Source organism: Lontra canadensis, unplaced genomic scaffold (genome assembly GCF_010015895.1).
Source record: "Lontra canadensis isolate GAN:19392208 unplaced genomic scaffold, GSC_riverotter_1.0 scaffold258, whole genome shotgun sequence".
Lineage (NCBI taxonomy): Eukaryota > Metazoa > Chordata > Mammalia > Carnivora > Mustelidae > Lontra > Lontra canadensis.
Window position 1 is genome coordinate 74,965 of NW_022631252.1, and position 24,412 is coordinate 99,376.

General features: G+C 52.1%; 1 protein-coding gene across 1 annotated transcript in view; it reads left to right on the forward strand.

The window, feature by feature from the left end:
• Positions 1–16,952: 16,952 nt before the first annotated feature.
• LOC116862555 (BCL-6 corepressor) overlaps positions 16,953–24,412 on the forward strand; it is a 121,144-nt gene continuing 113,684 nt past the window's right edge. Inside the window, exon 1 of the mRNA XM_032849900.1 lies at positions 16,953–17,002. The gene's annotated coding sequence lies outside the window, so the exon portion shown is untranslated. The remainder of the gene's footprint in view (positions 17,003–24,412) is intronic.

A 24,412-nucleotide genomic window follows, 5' to 3' on the forward strand; every position in this document is an offset into this window, starting at 1 on the left:
TAGTACTAGGAGTCCTAGCCTCAGGAATCAGACAACAAAAAGAAATAAAAGGCATCTGAATAGGCAGAGAAGAAGTCAAACTCTCACTCTTTGCAAATGATATGATACTTTATGTGGAAAACCCAAACAACTCCACTCCAAAACTGCTAGAACTCATACAGGAATTCAGTAGAGTGTCACGATGTTACACCAATGCACAGAAATCAGTTGCATTTCTCTACACCAACAAGACGGAAGAAAGAGAAATTAAGGAGTCGATCCCATTTACAATGGCACCCAAAACCGTAAGATACCTCGGAATAAACCTAACCAAAGAGGCAAAGAATCTATATTCAGAAAACTATAATGTACTCATGAAAGAAATGGAGGAAGACACAAAGAAATGGAAAAACGTTCCATGCTCCTGGATTGGAAGAACAAATATTGTGAAAATGTCTATGCTACCTAAAGCAATCTACACGTTTAATGCAATCCCTATCAAAATACCATCAATTTTTTCAAAGAAGTGGAACAAATAATCCTAAAATTTATATGGAACCAGAAAAGACCCTGAATAGTCAGAGGAATGTTGAAAAAGAAAACCAAAGTTGGCAGCATCACAATTCCAGACTTCAAGCTCTATTACGAAGCTGTAGTCATCAAGACACTATGGTACTGACACAAAAACAGACACATAGATCCATGGAACAGAATAGAGAGCCCAGAAATGGACCCTCAACTCTATGCTCAACTCATCTTCAACAAAGCAGGAAAGAATGTCCAATGGAAAGACAGTCTCTTCAACAAATGGTGTTGGGAAAACTGGATAGCCACATGCGGAAGAATGAAACTGGACCTCTTCCTTACACCACACACACACAAATAGACTCAAAATGGATGAAAGACCTCAAGGTGAGACTGGAATCCATCCAAATCCATGAGGAGAACACAGGCAGCAACCTCTTCGACCTCAGCCGCAACAACTCCTTCCTAGAAACATCGCCAAAGACAAGGGAAGCAAAGGCAGAAATGAACTATTGGGACTTCGTCAAGATCAAAAGCTTTGCACAGCAAAGGAAACAGTCAACAAAACCGAAAGACAACTGACAGAATGGGAGAAGGTATTCGCAAATGACATATCATATACAGGGCTAGTATCCAAAATCTATAAAGAACGTTATCAGACTCAACACCCAAAGAACAAATAATCCCATCAAGAAATGGGCAGAAGACATGAACAGACAGACATCCCTGCAAAGAAGACATCCAGATGGCCAACAGACACATGAAAAAGTGCTCCACATCACTCAGCATCGGGGATATACAAATTAAAACCACAGTGAGATACCACCTCACACCAGTCAGAGTGGCTAAAATTAACAAGTCAGAAAACAACAGGTATTGGCGAGGATGCGGAGAAAGGGGAACCCTCCTACACTGTTGGTGGGAACGCAAGCTGGTGCAGTCACTCTGGAAAACAGCATAGAGGTTCCTCAAAAAGTTGAAAATGGAGCTACCCTACGACCCAGCAATTGCACTACTGGGTATTTACCTAAAGATACAAATGTAGTGATCCGAAGGGGCACGTGCACCCGAATGTGTATAGCAGCAATGTCCACAATAGCCAAACTATGGAAAGAACCTAGATGTCCACCAACAGATGAATGGATATAGAAGGTGTGGTATATATATACAATGGAATACTATGTAGCCATCAGAAAAATCTTGCCATTTGCAATGATGTGGATGGAACTAGAAGGTATTATGCTGAGCGAAATAAGTCAATCAGAGAAAGACAATTATCATATGATCTCTCTGATATGAGGAATTTAAGAATGAGGGTGGGGATTCGTGGGGGCCAGGGAGGGAAAAAAATGAAAGAAGAAGGGACCGGGGAGGGAGACAAACCAGAAGAGACTCTCAATCCCATGAAACAAACTGAGGGTTGATGGGGAGTAGCGGGGGAGGCATAGGGTGACTGGGTGATGGACATTGGGGAGGGTATGTGTTATGGTGAGTGCTGTGAATTGTGTAAGACTGATGATTCACAGACCTGTACCCCTGGGACACATAATACATTATATTTTAATTAAAAGTAAGTAAATAAATAAATAAGAAAAAGGCAGCAATCTCTGTTGGAGCATATTGGCCCTAGGAATATTTCTACGCTGCGAAAATATTATTGGCTTTCAGTAGAGAAGAGAATTTGCTTATTTTTTGGAGTATGTGAAAATACAAATTTAATACGTGTGTACACACAATCATATATGACTGGTATGTATCTGTGTCTCTCTTGGACCAGGATGTTGAAGTCCCTACTTCCAAGCAATGATTATCTGCACGTGAATTGTGGCTAAAATGGAAAGTGTTTCTAGCAAGCCCTTGACAAGTTGCCAAAGAAGTATTAAAAAAATTTTTTTTTAAGATTTTAGATATTTATTTGAGAGAGAGAGAGCAAGAGTTGGGCGGTGCTGGCAGAGGGAGGGGGAGACAGAGACTTTCCACTGAGCAGGGAGCCAGATGTGGAGCTCGATCCCAGGACCCTGGGGTCATGACCTGAACCAAAGGCAGACGCTTAACCAACTGTGCCACCCAGGGGCCCCCGCAAATTATCTTATTAGACTAAGGATGGCAACGTAAACTGCCCAAAGTCAACCAGCTTTAGGTAATACAATATGTTCTCCCGTCTTTTTTTTTTTTAACTATCTTAAACCTCAAAAGAAAAAGTGTTACCAAATAAAGTAAGGCTGCTATAATATTGCTATTAGTTTAGTCCGCCCAGAACACAATCTTATAGCCCTTCTTCTGATACTCCCCCACTCCTTTGATAAAGAGCTCAGCCGTGGGCCTCTGGTGTGGCTAGCAGTTATGACATCCCTACCTACCCCCTAGGAATTAACACGGAAATGAAACTAAATCTAGTCTGCTTCCTCACAGACAGAGCCTTTGGCTCAAGGGGTAGGCATGTGAACCAAGCCTGGCCTGTGGAGACCTTTCCCACAATTTTCTTAAAAAGGAAGTGGAGGTTGGGGGATGCCTGGGTGGCTCAGTCAGTTAAGCCTCTGCCTTTAACTCAGGTCATAATCCTGGGGTCCTGGGATCGAGCCCAGCATCAGTCTCCCTGCTTAGTGGGGAGCCTGCTTCTCCCTCTCCCTCTGTCTGCTGTTCTGCCTGCTTGTGCTGGCTTTCTCTCTCTCTCTCAAATAAATAAATAAATCTTAAAAAAAAAATGTTGGGGCGCCTGGGTGGCTCAGTGGATAAAGCCTCTGCCTTGGGCTCAGGTCATGGTCCCAGGGTCCTGGGGTCGAGCCCCACATCGGGCTCTCTGCTCCGCAGGGAGCCTGCTTCCTCCTCTCTCTCTCTGCCTGCCTCTCTACCTACTTGTGATCTCTGCCTGTCAAATAAATAAATAAAATCTTTAAAAAAAAAATGTAATCCTGGACTCTTTGCTCCCATTACTATTGCTCTATAACAAATTATGTCAAGATGCAAGAGCATAAAATAAGCATTTTCTCATGCTCCCAGCTTCTGTGAGCCAGGAATTCTGATAGCACAGTGGGGAGGACTTGTCTCTGCTCTCCAGTGTCTGGAGCCTCAATAGGGAGGACTCGATGACTGGAGGGGTGGGGGAGGGGTGTGCTGGAATCATCCAGGAGCATGTTCATCACATGTGCTTGATGTTTGCTGTTAGGTGGCACTGCAGCTGGAGCTCTCCGTCACAACACTTTCATGTGGCCTCTCCATGTAGCTTGGGCTTCCTGACAGCACGGCAACCTCAGACTTCTGCCACGGCAGCTCCGGGACTCCAAAGGCAATGTCCCAGTTACTAAGACAGAAGCCATATTGTCCTTTACGACCTAGCCTTGGAAGTCCCACAGGGTCCCTTCCACGGTCATTACAGACCCATTAAGAACAGAAAATATAAGGGCACCTGGGTGACTTGGTTGGTGGAGCTCGTGACACTTAATTTCCGCTCAAGTCATGATGTCAGGGTTGTGGGGTTGGGCCCTGCGTTGGCCTCCGTGCTGGGCGTAGAAACTGGTCGAGGTTCTCTGTCTTCCTCTGCCCTTCTCTGCCCCCACTCACGTGCATTCTCTGTCCCTAGAACAAAACAAAACAAAACAAAACACCTGGGAAATATAGACCCCATCTCTCAACAGGAGGAGTGTCGAAGTCACATTGTAAGGTGAACATCTGGGATGGGAGATAGTCTTGGTGCCATTTTTTTGAAAATAGAATCTGCCATCTCTTGGTAGTCATGTCATCTGGGAAAAAAAAATGTGAGAGAATATGGAGAGAGCGTCTAGCAAGTGTGCAATCCCCTCAGGCCTACTGGTCTAGGGCCCTGGTTCCTAGAATCACTCCCTAGATGTTAGAAGCTCCCCCGATCATGTGACCCACGAGACTTCTGTTTTGCTTAAACAACTTTAAGTGGGTTTCTATCACTTGCAACCATGAGTCCTAGCTGGTAAGATAAATAATTGTTGATTTTGAAACTGAGAGACTTCATTCATTAGCCAAAGATACCTAAACAAGGCACCCAAGGATATGTGCTAAGTGCTGCGGGTGACAGAGGGGTGCAGGAGGGAAGCGGACAGCACGGTGAGTACGACACAGCCCTGAGTCACCCACAAGGGGCTTACAGGCCTATGTTAGTCTGCTCTAGCTGCCGCAGCCAAGTACCCCAGACTGGAGGGGGTGGAAACAACAGAAATTTACTTCTCACCATTCTGGAGGCTGGTTTCTTCTGAGGCCTCTCTGCTTGGCTTGCAGTTGGCCGCCTTCTCGCTGGGTCCTCACACTGCCTTTTCTCTATGTGCACACGATCCTGGGGTCTCTCTGTGCACCCCAAATCTCCTCTCGGAAGGACACCAGTCAGACTGGATTTGGGCCCACCCCACCGGCCTCACTGTACCTTAATCGCTTTTTGTCTTCTTCTAGAGTTTATTATTTTCTTTTTTAAAAAGATTTTATTTATTTAATAGAGAGAGAGTACAAGCAGGAGGAGTGGAAGGGAGAAGGAGAAGCCGGCTCCCACTGAGCAGAGATCCCGATGTGGGTCTTGATCCCAGGACCCTGAGATAATGACCTGAGCCAAAGGCAGACGCTGAACCCACTGAGCCACCAAGGAGCCCCATCAAGAGTTTATTCAAATACAAATTCGTTCACATATAGTGCAGTATTAGATTGGGGGGTAACGTAATCACTCTTTTTAAGGCCCTATTTCCAAATGCAATCATATTCTGGGGTTTGGGGGGTCAACGTATGAATTTTGAGGGGACACGATGCAGCCTTTCAGGGAGGATAATCGTGAGAGACCATCGTTCACCAAACATTCACTTGCCTCCCCCTCCTTCTCCCTCTTGGGGTGCTGTGTTCCCCTGCTCCACTGACTTCAGACTTGACCCTGTGACTTGCTTTAGTCAATGTCATGTGAGCAGATACGATGCCAGCGAACGCTTTAAATTGCTTGCACCATTCAGCCTGACTTTTGCTCTCTGGTCATCTACCATAAGCCCAGAATGCCCCCCAGGAAGTTGCTGAAGAAGAATGAGGAGACAGGGGAGGAGGCCTGGACCCAAGCTACAGAATGCAGCTAAACTCAGCTGAAATCACCAGAACGAGCCACCCACCCATGAGCAGGAAATACATGTTTTAAGCCACTGAGTTGTGGTGTGTTTAAAACTTTTGTTACACAGCGTTATCGCACCAATAGCTAACCAGTATGATAAGCAATCAAGTAAATTACTACACCATGTAGACAGAAAGCTCTTTCTTTATGCTGAATTTTATTTTCCGGAAGATTCTGAATAGATAATTTCTTTCTGTCTAATGGTTAAACCAACGAGCCATAAATTATTTTGATTATCTAACATATTTGACAGAGAGGGGAAGTTTTTCCCAAACACATTGCATATGTTTCCACTTTCAAGAGGATTATTACTATTTTGTGAGTGTTAGCAACACGCTAAGTGCTGACCTGGGAATCCAGGAAACACAGTTCATGCCCAGAAACCTCAATACTGGAGTCACCTAAGGACCATCAGACAGATGAGGTCATGAGCTAGGAATTCCTTGAATATGTGAAAGGATTGTGAGTAATTATGTTATTACACTGGTGATTAGAAGTCCAAGTTCACATAGCATTAATCTCAGGTATGACTCCCTATATGTTTCCAGATTGACATTTCTCAGACTTGCATTGGCCTGATTTGTCCAGTTTCTTCCTTCTTTTTAAAGATGTATTTACTGGGGGAAGGGGCACCTGGGTGGCTCAGTGGGTTAAAGCCTCTGCCTTCAGCTCAGGTCATGATCCCAGGGTCCTGGGATTGAGCCCTGCATCAGGCTCTCTGCTGAGCAGGGAGCCTGCTTCCCTTCCTCTCTCTCTGCCTGCCTCTCTGCCTACTTGTGATCTCTGCCCGTCAAATAAATAAATAAAATCTTTAAAAATAAATAAATAAAGATGTACTTATTGGGGCACCTGGGTGGCTTAGTTGTTAGGCATCTGCCTTGGGCTCGGGTCATGATCCCAGGGTTCTGGGATAGAGCCCTGCATCTGGCTCTCCGCTCGGCGGGAAACCTGCTTCTCCCTCTCCCTCTCCCCCTGCCTATATTCCCTCTGTCTCTGTGTCCCTCTCTGCCAAATAAATAAATGACATCTTTAAAAATAAAAAATTTTTTAAAAAGATGTATTTATGTATTTGAAGGAGAGGGGTAGAGAGAGTGCACAAACATGGGGTGGGGGAGGGGCAGAGGGAGAGGGAGAATCTCTAGCAGACTCCTCTCTGAGCATGGACACCCCCCACCGCCCCACATGAGGCTTGATCCCAGGACCCATGAAATCATGACCTGAGCTGAAAGCAAGAGTCGAATGCTTAACGGCGTGCGCCCCTCAGTTGCCGATCCTACAAATCTGCTTCCCGAGCTGGAGGCACGTCTTATCCACGACAGGGTTCAAACGCTGGTAACACCATCATCCCTTCTTCTATTCCTGATAACCTGCTATGAATCGAGATTTGCAATCAATGGCATGGGATTGTGAACACGAGTTGGAATGACACTTTATATGGTCTCCAGATCATCTGTTTTCGTTCGTTTGGGCTCTCCCGTTTCCATTGCCTCTCTAAGCAAAGGTCACGACCTCTCTTGAAAAGGGCTCGACGGAAGGAAAAACAGCAAGTCTACGTGTTGAAGTGAAAGAATTCGGTTCACAAAATAAAACTAAGGCAACAGAAGGCAAAGGGAGTTTCCACTGTTTGAAAAGGGGCTTTCTCAGCACAAGCTTGGAAAAAAATGTTGATGATTTATGCAAATGAGGAAGGAAATGTGCCCCGAGGGATCTTGGCACAGAAGCTCAAGTTGGAATTCTGAATCCAAGGCTGGCGGTGTCTCTCTGATTCACTCTGTGACTGGGGCTGAGCCATTTCACCTCTCTGTTTCTAGATATCCTCATCTATAAACGCAGGCTAACAACGCTGTTCTTCCTGCCCCTGAAGGGGAGGCAGTAAAAATGAATGAAATGTCGGGGAATTACTTCTAAGAGCCATCGATTAGAAATACAGCATATGGTCTTAATGAGAACTTGTTTCTGCCACAAATTTTTCTCCGCTCCCTATAATCACTCCAGCTAGAGTGCCACAGAAATCAACTTCTCTCTTCAGCTCTCTTCACATGCTGCTCTGAAAATCACAGAGGTCTTTAAAACGGAACTCCTGCCTGTTCTGGGGATGCATTATGAGGCCGTGGCTCCTGGCTCTTTCCTGCACGGAGCCCCGCAGCCCGGATTTTCCGAGACGGCAGTGATTTAAAATATTCTGTCCCATTGTCAGACCATGTGTTGGAACATGTGTGAGATCACGTGTCCTGATCATTGCTTCGGAAAATATGGTCGCTCACACCTTCACGGGAAAGGAAGCACCTGCTTGCTGCCTAAAGTCCTCTTTGGAAACGGATGGGGATAAGCAATAAAAGCCAGAGAGAGACCCATTGATTGACTGAGCAGTGGATATATACATAGGGGAGGGGAGAGTGTTCATTTGACTCAACCATTACTAGGTGCCAGGTGGGGTGGGCTGAGTTAGGTTAGCTTGTGCTGGGCACCGGGCTACCACGGCAGTCACAGAAAGTGGTAGACAACATTGCCGGCCGCAACACCTTGCAGTCCAGTGACGAGAAAGGCAGGGGACAGTTAGGAAGCCAAGGGCATGCTCTGGGGCTGTCATGAGAGCGAGGACGGTTTGTAGGAATGCAGGGAGGGCTGCACGGAGGTGGTGACCCCATAGCTGAGCGCTGGAGGAGCAGAAGAAGCTAGGGGTGGGCTGAGAGGGAGCAGGCATTCTGAGCAGCTCTGTTGCTGCCCCACTCATGTCCCTCTTCCTCCCCGGAAGGCACCTGAAAGGACTTCCCAGATACAATGAGGACTTCCTGAAACTCCATCGGAGAGCATTCTCTGGCCTCCGAAGCATGCTCAGCTGGCCACCATATGTGTGGGCAGATCCTAAGTGCTTGGCTTCCCAGAAATAACCCTCAACTAATGTGGAGTGGGGGCAGGGGTGTGTTGGAGCTGTGGTACTAGCTCTGGAGAGCCCGATTGTTACATATTCAGAAAATTTGCAAGCCAATTGTTAAACCATCACTAGATTAGAATCAGCCACAGTGGGAATATTTATATCATGGCAATTGGCAAACACTGCAAATTGAGACTTTCTTTGTCCTCCCAGAAAGCTGGTTTACCAGCACACCCCTGGATTGGAGTTGGTGGATAGATACACTCCAGCTTCCTCACCCCTCTCCGGAACAGTTCCGAGGCGTGTGCTACATGGGATCCCAGAGAGGCATCAGCAGGATCTCCAGCCACCACCACCGCCCGCCCCGCCCACCTTGGTAACCTACTCACCAAAGCACCCTTTTTTGGCCTGTCTCTATTCCTGTTCTCCTGCTGTGCTTCCTGAGATCACGGCTTTTATGCCCCCAAATCCTTGGCTCAGGGTCAGCTTTTGGAGGGACCCAAAGTAAGACAGGAATGGAAGCAAGAGAGCACGGATAGAGATCACGGAAGGCTATCGCACCATTCAGTGAATACCGGATCTAACAAGGTGTCTCAAGCTCTTGAAAGAATGGCAAGGATCGAGGTCGCATTTTAAGAAGGTAACCCCGGGGGCCATGTGACACACAGATGCCAAAGCAACAAGAGCGGAGTCAGGCAGATAGTGGTGAGGGTTGCACAAGCAGACAAATATACTCAATACCACCGAACTGGGGCACCTGGATGGTTACATCAGTTGAGCGTCCGCCTTCTGCTCAGGTCAGGATCCTGGAGTCTTGGGATCGAGCCCCACTTCGGGCTCCCTGCTCAGTGGGGAGTCTGCCTCTCCCTCCACCCTTCACCCTGCTTGTGCTTTCTCTCTCTCTCTCTCAAATACATAGATAAAATCTTTAAAAAAACAACACCAAATTGTACACTGACAATGGTTAAGATAGTTTTTCTTTTAAGATTGTAAGTTTTATATTATGAGTATTTCACCACAATAAAAAAAAAATGAGGGGCGGGGCGGGGAGAAAAGATTGTAGATGGGAGAGTTGAGGACTAGGTCAGTGAGAGAGTCCAAGGAAGAAATGGTACAAGGGGGTCAGACAATCGCGGGAAGTGCTGTCCGTGTAGACCCTGATGGAGTTGAGCTCAGCCCAGCACTGTTTGTGGACAGAACTCTGAGCCAGGCCACTATTGTCGGAGCAGATACCAAAAGAGGAGGTTGGGAGAGAGATCTGCAGGGAAAGGACAGGACACAAAGGAGGGTAGTGTCAAGGAAGCTGGAGTAAAGGGAATGTCAAAGAAGAAGCGTAGCCAATGCCACAGGCCAAAGAGGGGTGGTGGTGAGAAATAAATAGGTAGGTGTTTAGTATCTGATATCAATTTCTCATTAAAGCCCCACAGGAGGGGCGCCTGGTTGGCTCAGTCAGTTAAGCATCTGCCTTTGACTTAGGTCATGATCCAGGGACCCTGGGATAGAGCCCCCTACATTGGGCTCCCTGCTCAGCAGGGAGCCTGCTTCTCCCTCTCCCTCTCCCCCCTCCCTCCACTTGTGCTCTCTCTTACTCGCTCTGCTTGCTCTCTCTCTAAAAAAAAAAAAAAGCCCCACAAGAGCCCTACATTAAATCCAGTGACCTTGCTGAATTCCCTTATTAAGTCTGATAGTTGTAGGATTTTTTTTCAGATTTGTATGTGCACAGTCATGTCATCCGTGAATGATGGTTTCACCTCTTCCTTTCACTTCTGATGCTTTTTATTTCTTTTTCTTGCTTTATTGCACTGGTTGTGACCTCCAGAATAATAATGAATAGGAGGAGTGATAGCAGGTGTCCTTATGTCGTTCCTGATCTCAGGAGGGAAAGCTTCCAATATTTTACCATTTTTTAAAAAGAATTTCTTTATTTGTCAGAGAGAGAGAGAGCACAAGCAGGGGGAGCATAAGGGAGAGGGAGAAGCAGACTCCCTGAAGAGCAAGAAACCTGAAGCAGGACTCAGTCCCAGGACCCTGGGATCATGGCCTGAGCTGAAGGCAGTCACTTAACGGAAGTCGCTTAAACAACTGAGCCACCCAGGTGTCCGTCAATATTTCACCATTAAGGATAACGTTTGGTGGGGCGCCTGGGTGGCTCAGTGGGTTGAGCCCCTGCCTTCGGCTCAGGTCATGGTCTCGGGGTCCTGGGATCGAGTCCCGCGTCGGGCTCTCTGCTCAGCGGGGAGCCTGCTTCCCTCTCACTCTCTCTGCCTGCCTCTCTGCCTACTTGTGATCTCTCTCTGTCAAATAAATAAATAAAATCTTTAAAAAAAAAAGGATAACGTTTGGTGTAAGTTTTGCACATATATACTCTTTCTCAGATAAAGGAATTTCCATTCTCTTCTAAGTCTACTAACCATTCATATCATAAATGAGTATTAAACTGTATTTCTGGTTTCTCTGGCTGACCCCTGGAAAGTTACTTTAAGCTATAAAGTAACCGCCTTTGGCCTTAGATATGTCTGGGTTCAAATTTCGACTGTACCATTTTCTAGCTGGGATGCCAGGTGATCTAATTCATTTCCTCATAGAGAAAATGGAGATAATTATAGTCACTCTCTCATTTGAATCTGAGATTTTTTTATTTTATAAGCTCAAGAGCCCAAGAGGCTGGTTCTGAAGCAGGACTAGGGTTTAACATCCAAAGCCCAGGGACTCAGCTCTCAGATGCCCAGTGGGGTCTAATGTTCCCAAGAGCCTTTCCATCTCCTGCTCCTCGATCAGGATCTCCCAGAACCCCTCTGATGATGAATGGGGATGGATCTGGGCTCTTCCATCTGAGTACTCACACTCTGCCTCCCAGGACTGAGGGCGCACGTGTATGAGTGGTTGGTCCACAGTGATAGATGGTCTTCAAAGAGGGCCCCATGATGCATGTTTGGGTATTCACTCTCGCCCTTCTGTGCACCCTGCTTTTGAATCTGGGTGAACTTGTGACTCTCTGGTAACTAAGTGAATGGGCAGACGTGATACTGTGTCATGTCCAAGGCTAAGTCAGAAGAGGCTTTCTAGATTCTGCCTTACTCTTTTGTAATGCTCTCTGCAAGACCTGGGGCACCATAAAACAAGGACTACTCTCCTAAGACCACCACGCTGGAGAGGCCACAGATGGGAGCCACATTTTACAGTCCCAGCTAAGTCCAGCCTTCCGGCCATCCCCACCAAAGCGCCACTCATATACGTGAAGCCAACTTGGATTTGCCAGACCAGCTCATCTACCACCTGGTACCACTTAGAGACCTTAGTCAATCCCACATGGAGCAGAAGACTCGCTCATCCTCGCCTTTGGTTTCTTTCTTTCTTTTTTTTTTTTTTTTTTAGATTTTCTTTATTTATTTGAGAGACAGAGGGAGAGGGAGAAGCAGACTCCCCTCTGAGCAGAGATCCTGACTCAGAGCTCGATCCCAGGACCCCGGGATGACAACCTGAGCCGAAGGCAGATGCCCAACTGACTGAGCCACCCAGGCACTCCAGTGCCCCTCCTAGTCTTGCGCTAATTCCTGGCTCACCAGATCATGAGATACAGTAACATGGCTGTTATTTTAAACACCAAGTCTGGTGGCTGTTCACTGTGTAGCAACGGATAACTGGGATCCCTACCTTACACGGTCCGTCTTCCGCCATGGATATGTGCTAAGCAAACCCATTTCGTGCTTGAACCTCTTACAACCCTCTTGGTTGACCCTATTCTAACCACTTGAGTTAACCAGATTCAAATAAGCAGTTTTTAAGCACTGAAAAAACAGTGAAAGAAGGAAGTCATTTCACTCTAAATTTCCTGCAGGCTTTGTGCCTTAAGTCCCTCTATTAACAAGGAGGGGCGCAGATAATCCTCATAGCAACCTGCGATGTTGGTCCCATGGTGTCTGGTTGTTTTTGAAGGTTGAGAAAGTGAAGGCGTGAAGAGAATAACTAACTGGTCCAGTATCGCTCAGTTAGTTAAATGGCCAATTTGGGACTGGAGCCCAGTACTATGAACTACAAACCAAGCCCTTTTTTTTTTTTTTTTTTTTTTTAAATCTTGCTTGGGGAACTTGTAGTTGGCAATCCGGGAAACCCACTGAATCCCCTCTAGGAACCCATCTTTGCCCTCTCCAGAGCCCCATGTTTCCGAAGGCGCTCTGTTACTTGCTGCACTTCTTCATTATTCTCTGCCTTTCTGCAGACCGGCTTTCCCCGGCCTGGCATACACGGGCCGGAACACCACGGCCCCACGATCAGGCAGGGCTGACCACAGAATTTGCAAAGCCCAGAACAAAATTAAAATGCAGGGCCCCAGTCATGGGCAGGGAAGTCAATCTCTTTTTCCCACGTGGTTACCACCATCTCCACCCATGGCAGGTGGTGGCTTCCAAGAGATCACAGCCACCTCGCTGGGACACACTCTGTGCCTGGATCTGCAGTGGGTGGATGGGAGGACTCTGCCAAGTTGCCAGCCAACCGTGCTGTGGCCCTCCCAGCCCAGGCAGGGAAGGCTGCCCCCTTGCCCCACCCCCACATTAGCACCCAGGTCCCTACCAGGGGCAGAGAGGGTGGAAGGCGGTGGGGGGGGGGTAGCTGGAGGCACTGGGTGTTGGGGAGCAGGCATCTGAGAACCCATCTCAAGGAGGTAAACCGGGAGGTGAAGCCCTATAGGACCCAAGTCTCCATGCCCCTGGTTCACGCTCCACTGCCCCATTCAGCTTCACCTACCAAACACGAATTAGAGTTCATAGTCTTCAGAAGGTCAAGGTCAACAACTGCAGAGCATTGAACCCTGAGCGTGGGGCCCTTCTGACCAGGGGGCAGCGTGATTGCAGTGGTGACACACCTTGGAGCCAGCCCTGACCTGCCAGACCCGGCTTTCTTTCCTGATCTGCCCTTCCCAGCGAAAGGAACAGAAGGGTCTCGGCCAGGGTCAGGCTCCCCCTGGAGCTATAGCAAACAAGGAGCCTGCCAGTGACCCCACTGCAGGGAGGAGATGAAGGGCCACTTCCCAGAGAACTGGGATGTGAGCCAAGAACAGGGACCCAACGGTCCCTCCTGAACCCTCTCCTACCACCTACCAAGTGTTTTCCTACTATCTGCCACATACTCTCCAAGCATAGATGAGCGGAGGAGGCCTGTTCCCACCCCAGTGGGCTGTCCCTCCTCCTCCTTTAGTAATGGGAGGCGCCAAGGCACCCAAGCTAGAAGGTAACACTTCTCAGCCTCCCTTGCAGCAAGAGGGGGCCAACGAGACAGATGTGGAAATCACTGGGTGAGACTTCTGAGAAATCTTTTTATAAAGGAGGCTGACTCAAATGGAAGGGGGCGTCCCTTGTGCCCCTTGTCCCTCCCCTTCTTGCTGCTTGAAGGATTTTAAAGCCGTGAGTTTCACGATCAGGGGAGTTTGGGGGAGGGTGCGTTCAATTGCCTGGCAAAGAGTCCTGGAGGATCTGAATGAAGGCAGTCCGGTGAGTCAGCACAGGATAGATATTATGGGTGGAGGACCCACACGATTTGATGGTGGGGACCATATCCTGCACCTTTTGTGTGCGAAGCAAAGTAGAATGTAAGCTCTGCGAGGGCAGGGCTTACCTTTGGATACGCAGACCTCGCAGGATGCCCGGCACAGAGCGAGTGATCCCGAAATGTGGTCCAATACATGAACGGAGAGAGTAAATGAACAGTGCTCCCAGAGGAAGCGGGCTCAAGGGGTCGGGAGCATCCGCGCCCCGGGGAAGAAATGATTCTCCAGCATTGCTTCTCTTGCTTCCTGCCACCTGCGATTGCCCGCCATCCCCATGCTCAGACCCAGGTCAGGTTGCCTGGGCCCGGGGGGAGATAAGTCCTAGGAATGCCACCCAGCGTTACGTTATTCCCAACGCCGACTCCGACGATGCGGTTTGCAGACCCAGCTAAAGTGACTGTTTCCACAACATCACTTCCTCTGCAGCGTGAGAAAAGAGGAAGAAAACTCGCTCTGTGACTCTCCTCTTCCCCCAGGGAAAGCACAAAGCTGTTGGAAACAATGAGGGCAGCCCTGTGTAAAGGGGAGACTTTTGTCTGTGCAGTCCGGTTGCTGGGCCGGAGACTTCCTGCAGGGACATTCGGGAGCTTTGCAGAGAAATAAATGCTCACATTCAGAATGACCAGCCTAGAACACTTTTATGAGCCTTTTCTCCTCCCCAGGCTGTACACAGATAATAAATCAAATTAGCATCCTGAACCTCCCGTTCAACATCACTTCTCACCCGTCCCCCGGCACAAGGGGTAAGTGAATTTCAGCAAGGCTGTTCTCAGCTACAATCGGGCCATGTGGGATGGAGGCCTGTGGCCTCTTTGGAAATCATCTGATGCTTCCAACCTGGGCTGCCACGCCGAGGTCACAGGGTCCTGCTGGTCATTCCAGACCAGATTGTAAAAGAGGTCGCCGAAACCCCAGTCTTACACTCAAGACTGGGTTGTTACTTCGAGAGAAAATAAACGTTTTCATTTCTTGGTTAATAATCTTAGGAACGTGAGCCAAAATAGACAACTGTCAGAAAGGGTGGGCGGGAGGGAGGGAGGAAAGGACAGGGGGAGAGAGGGAGGGAGAACAGACTATATCAATAATCAGAAACAGAGACCAGGCGTTTTCCTCCTCCATGTTCTGCCTAACGTAGTGACTTCCACCACAGAGGCATATGCAACAGATGTTGGAGGAATCAAACTGGAAAGGAGAAAGTTTGCTTTCAGGTAACCGGAAGTGAAATTTGTCCTCGTTTCAGATTGCCCAATTAGTGACACAGAAGGGACAACTGGGTAGATTCAGAAAATGAGGAGGGGAAAACTAACAATATGGTATAAAAGTACATTCTATTGGATTCTCTAAATAGAGGAATTTTTTTTTTTAATCGCATCCTCTCTCAGGGGCCACCAGAAGGAGGGGGACAGCACAGAGAGCCAGTGGCAGCTCTCCAAATGGCAGATATAGTCCTACTGATCAGCGTCTCAGAGCTATTGGCTAAGGTAGATGCCTCATATTTGGACAGATGTGGCCTCACAGCTGGTGAGGGCTGTGACAGAAGCTGGCTGCAGGATGGTGGTGGTCCTGATGTGGTCCGTGAATTTAAGAAAAGAACCACTGAGCTGTAAACCATGCTTCCCCACCCCCTCCCCACGACCCGCCTGTGGAAGCGAAGCCAATGGGCCATGTCTGGGGGGACATACACTCCTTCCTTCTTGCTATATGTTCTGAATCATCTCAAACTCAGTTCCAGCCTCCCTGACCCTGAGCAGAAGCCTCCAGAGAAAGAACAGGGTTGGGAAAGAACCCTGTTGGTTGGGCTGACACCAAGTAAAAGCCGCTTTGGGTATGTGCCCCAGCAAGTTCAAATGCTGTCAAGCTGATTGGCCAGGAGGGAGAGGAGGGAGGTTAGTATATTTTTGAATAAGAGTTTCCTGTTACCTGCAAACACTCCAAAAACAGAAGTTTTATTGAGGTGGACCATCATCTTAGAAGGATCAAGAGTTGAGGCTGCTTTCTCCAAAATCACTTGCCATCACTGATTCCGTCAGTCACTCGTTCAGGCCCCCATTCATTCCACCAGTATTTGATGCCTACTGTGTGCCAAACACAGTGCCTCCTGAGAGAAAGAGAGCCCTCAAGAGAACACTACAAACACATGGGTCTATACTTTTGATTCCAAGGCGAGCACCATAACAGAATGTTTAACCACCCTGGGCTGGAATGTCCTGGGTTCAAATTCTCGCTAAGTCATTTAACTAAGCTGGGTGACCCTGAGCTAGTTATGTAACTGAGTGTTCTCTATGCCTCAATTTCTTTTCTTTCTTTATTTGACAGAGACACAGCAAGAGAGGGAACAGAAGCAGGAGGAGTAGGAGAGGGAGAAGCAGGTCTCCAGCCCAGCAGGGAGCCCGATCAGGGCTCAACATGGGGCTCAACGTGAAGTTCTGTCCCAAGACCCCGGGATCATAACATGAGCCGAAGACAGACGCCCAACAACCGAGCCACCCAGGCGCTCCATGCCTCAGTTTCTTGATCTGCAAAGTTGGAAGACTTCAGAAATAGCGCAAAGCGGAAGTGGGAGCTACTATTAATTATTTAACGCACTCTCTCTACGCCACCCCAGCTCTGCTCGGTGCCACAGCCCACCGCTGGGTGGTATTTCTGAGGCTGGCCAGGCCCTCTGCCGCTGGGCTGTGACCCTGGAAATCGGGTCAGACACTAGTCAAGGCGGCATATGCGTGGTGGGGAGGGAGGGGGTGCTTTCTTAGCGCGCGGTTGCAAGCGTTTCCCCAGGGCCTCCGGATAGTCTAAAAACTCACTTAGGAGGAGAGGAAGGAGCGTAAAGTGGCTCTTTCGATCTGAGACACCCCCTCCTGGAGAAACCACCCCCTCCCCCCAGCCCAGCGCAGAGTGAAATCTTAGAAGCCGCCGCTGCTGGGTTTGCACGGAATGCCGGAGTCGGTGGAAGCCGGAGCTGGTCGGCCCGAAGGTCAGCGAGTTGTTTTGAGTTCTCGTACCCGGAAGGGGGGGCAGGGAGGAGAGGACGCCAGGGCCCGAGAGACCCCGCGTCAGAGCAGAAATTGTTTGTGCTCCGGAACAGGCAGCTCAGCGGAAGCCGCGACGGGGGCGGGTCACGTGCGGCGGTGGCGGCGCAGCTGGCGGGGGAGCCAGGCTGGGACAAGGGCCCGGCCGGGCGGGGGTGGTGGTGTTCGCAGCCGAGGGTAGAACCGGCGTGCTCCGGGCGCTGAGAGCGAGCGACGCCCGGAGCCCGGGGCGAGGCAGGCGCGCGAGTTACGGGGAGGTTGGGGGGGTGTGCGGGGGGAGCTGGTGTGGGAGCCGGGGTGCTGGCTGGGAGCTTTGCGGGGTGCGGCACAGGCGGGACGAGGAATAGCTGGGGGGAGGGGCGGGGGGTGCGGAAGCGGGTCCCCGAGGCCGGAGTGGCCATAACCGGACCCACGCGGAGAGCGCGCGGGCGTCTGAACCCCGAGAATGGAGGCGCCACTCTCGTAGTCGCCGGCCTTGTTTTCTTCTTGCACGCAAATCCCGGAACGACCGGAACCGCCATCCCAGCCTGAGTCCCAGGGGCGCCCCATTCCGCGTGGGGGCGGCTGCATCGCGCTGGGCGACTCCGGGCAGGGATCCGCTGAGGCCGTGGCCCGGGAGGGCTGCCGAGGTGGCTCCGCGGAGGGTGGTGAGCCGGGGCCGGGGTGCACACGACACACACGTCTCCCCCCTCCCCCGGAAGAGCCGGCGAGCCAAGGCGCGGGCCGTCTCTGGCGGCTCTTTGGGGACTCCCCGGGGGCGTGCGAGCCCTGAGGCGGCCGCAGAGCGGGAGAGGGTGCTGTAGAGAAACCATCGGCCCCACCTTGAAGACAGGAGTGGCCTAGTGGCCAGGGGTGAGGAGTCTCACGCTTTCCCAAAGCGGCGCGCGCTACTCCAGCGTGGGAGGGAAAGGACACAAACTTGGCCGCCCGCCAGACCCTGTGAAGACGCCTGACTTTGGTGTCCTCCCCCCACCCGGTGGCCTGAAATGTACCTCTCCCACCACCGCCGTAGCCCACGAGGTTCGGGTCCGAGGCCTGGAAGAGTGGGGGAGTGTGGGCAGGCCTCGGACGGGAAACCCACCCACGTTCCTCTCCCGCGCCACGCGAGGAAGGCGCGGAACAATTGTCTCGAAAAGTTTCCCGCGTCCCCTCACCCACCCTACCCCCAGTCGGGGAAGGGCGGCTTTTCCGGACGTGGGGGCAGGGGGAATGGCCTCGGAACGGGGAGCAGTGCTAGTTCCTTTTCCCGAGACCGGAGCGCAGGAGAGGGGCGCCGGCCGCCAGTGTGTTCGCGTCCCCAGAGTGGCGGCGCTTGGCCCGCTGCGACGTCTGCTCTGGGTCGCGGGGCAGCGGGAGCCGTGCAGAGTCTGGGACTACGTGAGACGCCATTTGCATTCCCCCCTCCCTCCTGCAGGTTGGCGGGGGCGGGGGTGTCGCCCGCCGCGGAAGCGTATTCCTGGCAGTGACACTGATTAGATGCTGTGTGGGTACGTGCACAGAATCGGGGTGGGCCTTCACCTCTCCTGTGCGCATACACTTTCTGTGGGAAAAGTTGCCCCCCCCCCCCCCCGCCCTCCCCTGCTCTCGCCGCACAGCTGCTGTCTCCAGGGCGGAATTAGGCGAGCACGTTTGCTCAGCCCGAGGGAGAGAGGATCGCGCCGGCGCGGGGAGGCCGCCGGGCCCGGGCCTCGAAAATCCAGCCCTGGCTTTGCGTCGAGCTGCAGAGTGCGGCGCTTACGCGCGCCGGGCCAGCGGAGGCCTGGTTTCCATCTGCCCCTTTCGCCTCCGTGTTAAGTTCGCCGGGGAAAACCCAATCATCCGTGCAGAGTCCCTCGGAGGAGAACCCACCGCCCTCCCCCCCCAAGCCCGATTCTGACCGATGGAAAAAATGACAGTATAGGTCAGAGCAGGCTGCCCGCGAGTATTAATGCGGCCGCCTCCATTCCCGGTGCTTGGGGAGGATGGGCGCCTCACCAGGAAACCGCCGAAGGGGGAGCCAGGAGGGCCGCCTGCCCCTTCCCGGGCTAGAAAACGTGGATTCTTAGAGAGACTAGACAAATGTGGTCAGACAGCTGCGGGAACTTAGCCTATCTAAATACAGGTCGTCCGTGTATCTTTCAAGCAAGATGATTTTTTTTTTTTAATCGAGTGCACGTTGAGTCAGTTACAAGCACTATGAGAACTGGTTAATCAGATGCGAATGAGAACCTCACTTTTTTGCCTGGTATTAAACGTGTGTGCAGAAGGTGCTCGGCTGACCACGATGTCTCTTGGCACCACCCATGTGTGTCCTAAGAAGGTGCGGTCTCCCTTGCATTCCACCTTGGAGGACTCTGAATATAACTCTAAAAGGGGATTTATTTTAGCTGTAGTTTCTATTTGGAGGCTGCTGAGTCCTTGCAAACTCCTGTCTGGGATTGTTTGTACCGAGTAGTAGATTGCCCTGGGTTTTGGCTTTTAAAGCCCACGTCCCCACCCCACCCCCGGGCTTTTTTCTTTTCCTGCGTAAGTGCAGCAGGGTGTGGGAAACTGCCCCCCCCCCGACCCCCGCAGCCAGCCCTGTGCTGCCACCACCTTCAGTCTCTTGCTTGCGTACCACGCGGCCTCGAAAGAGGGGTAATGTCAACTCTCCGGGTGGCGCTCGAGAACTGGAATTCTGACTTCGGGCTCCGGCGGTGTCCCGGGCGGCGGCTTGGGGGCCCGGAAGCTGTAAAGGGGAAGCCCCGTAGGTGACCCTGAGGCTTCGGGAGCAAACCCGGAGGCAGCCGCGTCTTTGTCTTCCGCGGGGCTGGCAGCTTGGCACGCACAGTTCCGATAAGGATCAACCCAGAGCGGGAGCGCACCGCCAGCACATTTCAGTGTCGAGGCGAATGCCTGCAGCCGCGTCAGGGAAAGGCCATTTGCGTTGTCTCTGAGAAGGAAAAGGCTATCCCACCTAATGAATTATGGGTGACCCGGGAGAGGCCAAGCCCCGGAGTGAGAGGCGCTAAGACCTCCTCAGACCCTTCTCCGCCCCAGCTCTTCCCCATCAACAGGAGACCTTGTTTCAAAGGGAATGGGAAGCTTCTTGAAATTTGAAATCTGGCCAGTTCTATCGACATAAAGAGTAGTGCACCTATGTATCCCTAAAATCAGGCCCAGGAACAAGGCCTGCCACATTCCAGCCCTAGAGCAGCTTTAAACTCTGGCTAAAGTGCTTCAGAGAGCGGACCTCCAAGAGCTGATTTATAGGAGGTGGCTTTGAGCCATCAAAAAAGGGTGGCTTGGGAGAGTCTACTGGAGGCCCTCTCTCCCCCAGTGCTGTTTACCCAAGGCCTCAGGGAGAGGGTGGTGGGTAATGGTGCCTGAGCCCTGGCAGAAGCTTCCCATTAATTCAGTCTAACTGAGCACCATTAAAGCACGCCTTCCTCCCTACATCTCTAACACACACAAACACACACACACACACACACACACACACACAGGCATTTAAGGCAAAGTGTAGTTCAGACAGCTGGAGTCCATTTTGCCTTCTGGCCCTTTTTGGTGGGTACTAGTGCTCTTTCCTCCCTGCCCCAACCCCTGCCTCCATGCAGCCTTTGGGAACTTGAACCTGGCTGTTTTTTTCTTACCCTCTCCCTAACCAAAGGTAAGAGAGTACCAAATCATAGCAACAGACACATTGTAGCAGTGCTCTAGGTGTTTTACATATTAACTTCTATTATCCTCAAGACAACCCTATGAATTAGAAACTGTTGTTGGCCTCCTTTTACAGATGAGGTCTCGTCATGGAAGCTCAAAACTGTTCAGCAACTGGCGTAAAGCAACACAGCGTAGGATAGGGCAGGAAGGGTCCTGAGCTGGGGAGGCAGAGCTGTGCTGCTTGTTGTCCAGTGTTGTGTAGTGAAGATAAGCCCTTTTGGGAGATGTTTCAAGGGGGACTGCCTGAACCCCTACCTTCCAAAGGAAGACAACATCTGGCCCTTGTTTTCCAAAAGAAAGTTTTGGGGCTTCATACAGAAGCACGTTGTTGTGGCTCCGCGCTGGCGCTGGAGAAGGGGTCAGAGAAGGCAGTGCAAAGGCCCCATGCCCCACCTTGCCGCAGAGCATCCGGTGGTCACGACCAGCAGAGGCGGATGGGGGCTGGGGACAGCCGATTGCGGAGGAACCCCTTATCACCAAGTGTCAGTGGTCCTGGGAGGCGGAGCTAAACAGACCGGGCGGCTGGGCCACACGGGTCCCTGGGCTCCTCCAGCAGAACTGGACCGATGTCATAGCACCGCCCGCAGCTCCTGGCTCCCCTCCTCTTGAATGGCCAGTCCCGGGCATGGAGCCCCATGGGGGGGGCGGGGGGGGCAGCGGGATGGGGCGGGGGTGGGGGGGGCAGGCGGGCGGTAGCTGGAGAGGCCAGCCAGTCATTCCCTCTGAGGACGGCTGGTTCTGGGTTGCTCCCACCCACCCTGCCTCGCGTAAACACGGGACACCCTTTCCGGGCGAGAGTGCGCGCGCAAGCACATACACACAACGCGAGCGCGCGCGCGAGTTCCAAGCGCACAACCGGCCACCCAGGCCTCTGCCTTCCTTTCCTCCTTCCCAGTAGGGCGGCTGTGGGGGAGTTAGGGTGGAGGGGCCGAGCTGCCCTCCTCTTCCCCAGCGACAGTGCGCATGCTGCACCCCTGGGGCCTGCAGCCAGGCCTGTGGACCTCCTGCCCAACCACCCCCTCCCGGCAAGTGGCGGTGGCTGGCCGGGACCTGTGCGCTGTGTTTCCTGATGGCTCTTTGGGGGAGGGCGGGGAATCCAAAGGAGAGGGCCAGGCAGTAGGGTGAGCGCGTGGATGGGGGTGGCGATGAATCCTCTCTCCCGCGAAGGCTGGTCGGCCTCCAGCCATCCCTCCCAGGGGTCTACATGGCACGTCTTGTATTGGACCAGCTTGACTCCCCTGCATGCCTGGCCAGAGTGAGGGTATGTGTGTTGGGTGGGGGTTCGTGGTCAGAGCCGGCGCTGGGCGATCAGCTCCCCACCCCCTCGAGCCTCTACTTTCAGCACCCGAGTACTCGTGGCCCCGCTGCCCTCCCCACCACGGGGTCCGCGGAAGGGCAGGCTAGCCGGCCTGGCCGCACTCGCCGGCGATGAGCGCGTCTCCGAGAGCCCGGGCCGGCCGCCGAGCTAGGGGAGGGAGCGCCGCAGCCCGCGCGCCTCGAGGCAGAACACACGCCTTTCCCGGAACCTTGAAACCCAGGGGAGTCGCTGCCATCTTCGCGTGACGAGCAGCGAGACGCCGGTGATTAAGTGTTTCTTTCCGGCTCCCTCCCCGGGTTGCGGCTCGCCTCCTTTCCACAGGGCTGGGAGAATAAAACCTGGAGAAAAACACAACTGCGCTCCACTCGCACACCACGTCCCTGCTGGCCTCCCTGGGTGAGCCGGCACGAGGCGCGCTCCGGCTCCTTCCACCTCGCCTCGCCAAGGATCGAGGTCCAGGGCCACGTGCCTCAGTTTCCATGGGCCTCCGCCCAGATCGGAGAGTCTAATGGGGAGGGGGCTCACGTTGCCAAAACCACCCGATTTCTCCCCTCCCCATCTGTTCTCCTCCCGTGGGGATTAAACCTTAAACAGGAATCCCCCACCCACACTAGGGACTAATCCTGCCGCCCCTCCTGGGATTAACTCGGCTCACAGGTCCATAAAACACTTCCGGCACGGCCAGAGGGTCTGTCTGCAGAAACACTTTAAAATTGTCCTCCCGGGTCTGCCGTCAGAATTGACTCTGCGGAGGCAAGTGAGTAAACAGGAGGCTGTAAGGGCCGATGGGGGGGTGGGGGTTGCAGGCTGGGGAGGAGCTGCCCCAGTTGGAGGCGGTGGGGGCTGTCCCAGCCCGGAGGGTGGCCCAGGACCCAGCAGACAGAGCTCAGAAAAGGATGTAGCATTTGCTACAGGGCACTGATTTGGAGAAGGGGGGTTGCAGGTGGGAGGAGGCCTGTGTCAACTGAATCCTGGCCGTAGTTCTGTGAGGCAGACTGGATCCCTAAAACTTGGTGGGGAGGAGGGGCTCAGGCTCCCCTGCTGGCAGATGGGAACAAGAAGTGTGACCCCCCCCCCCTCAGCTCAGGTGGAATTCTGAGGCCCAAAGTGTCAAAGCGCTTTGTTAAAGGGGCGTGCCCCCTCCATTTCACTGGGATCAATGTGCAGCCTCTCTTACCCTAGAAAACACAGTGACTTGATCAGTAGACAACAAAACAGAGAGAAAAGCAGCCGTTCCTCAAATCCATATGGGAATGTACCAGGTCAAGGGAATCCAAAAGCAACTTAATATTTTGAACCTCTTTTTCTTTTATATCACTTCAAATTAAGTTTCTGAAGTGATGGGAGAAGCTTTGGAATGTTGTAAGAGAAAGCTCTGTCCCAACTGGGGGGTTAAACGGAAAGAGAAAGGACCTTCGAAGTGGATCCAGCCACATCGTGAGGAGAAATCCGGATGAAGACTAGAAATTCAAAGTAGCTTTCTAGCTCCTTCAGTTCTTCTGGAGAGCAGATGCCATAGACAGCCACTCCATCCCTCAGGACCCCAAAAGTAGGCCGTGACTCTGGCTGGGTCATCTAAGTACGTAGGAGGTGGAGGTGACTTTGGAGTTCAGGGTGGGGATAGTGGCGAAGGGTAATAATATGGTTAAAATGAACATCAGCAGACAGACAGAGGCCTGCCTCAGGATCCTGAAGGCCCAGAGCTGCTAAAACTGTGTGTGGGAGGGGGCGCCCCGGGGACTCCTTCCCCACAGATGGACTCACTCAGCGTGAACAGCCCCAAGTGGCCCCCAGGCACGCTGGGGACAGAGGCCCAGGCTGTGCCCTGCACCCAGCCTAGCAGATTGCTGGTGGGGGGGCTCTGGCTGGACCTCCCACCGCCCTTCCTCTCCCCTCCCCGGCCCTGGGGCCTCTGGGCAGGGTCAGCTAGCCTCCACCCCACTGCCCCTTGTGCGGCGGGCGCCCTCCCCTCCCTGGCGCCGGGCCTGGATCCCGAGGCCTCCTCCGCCCCGTCGTCCCCGTTCTTCCCGCCTCGTGATTCATTTAGCGGCGGTACAGAAAGCCTGTTTACCTCCGCAGCCCAGGGCGACTGATCTGCTTAAAAAGCCCCAACGCCAGCGCCGACCAGTAGGGGGGGATTGTCCTATAGATTATTTCTCCTCCTGGGTGTTTTTTTTTTTTTTTTTCCCCTTAACGAGAAGGCTTGGTTGGAGAGGGGGGTGGGGTGGCGTGTTGCTGCTGTTTTTTTAAAACACCGTATTTGAAAGAGAAACAAAAGCCGTTTAGGAGGTACCCGGGCTGTTTTTACAGATAAAAAGTGCAGCGAATACCACCGGGCCCCCAGCAGTGATAAACT